Source organism: Bison bison, unplaced genomic scaffold, assembly GCF_000754665.1.
Source record: "Bison bison bison isolate TAMUID 2011002044 unplaced genomic scaffold, Bison_UMD1.0 scf7180017864213, whole genome shotgun sequence".
Taxonomy (NCBI): domain Eukaryota; kingdom Metazoa; phylum Chordata; class Mammalia; order Artiodactyla; family Bovidae; genus Bison; species Bison bison.
In genome coordinates this window covers 489,508-489,989 of record NW_011494785.1, presented here as the reverse complement: position 1 = coordinate 489,989, position 482 = coordinate 489,508, and positions in this window count along the sequence as shown.

Below are 482 nucleotides of genomic sequence, written 5' to 3'. Positions count from 1 at the left end.
GAGCTGAGGGCGAGGGGGGCGCCGGGCATTGTGGGAGGCCGAGTACAAGGTGGGAGTCGCTGAGAGCGAGACTCGGGTCGGGCGAGGGCGGGAGCTGGGCGCACTGCCGGGCAAAGAGAGGCAGGGTCGGCTCCCGGGGCAGGGGGCGGTCCGCGGGTCCGGGGACGCCCGAGGAGCAGCTGGGTGAAGGAAAGACCCTCGGGGCTGGTCGGGCTGAGAGGGGCGTCTCTCTAGGAACCCTGAGCTCTCCTCACCCCGGAGCCGCCGCAGGTCGCGCTGGGTCCGGCCCGGTGTCACTCCCGCTCCGGCTCCTCCTCGCCGCGGCCGAAGGGGGGAAAATGGCTCCGACTCCGGCGTCGCCTCTTAAAGGGCCCGAAACACCGGCCGGGAAATCCCACCGCACAGGCCCCGCCCCCCCACGGACAGCCCATAATAACCTCAACCAACTCCAACCCCCCCTCCACTACCGCCACCCTCCTCCC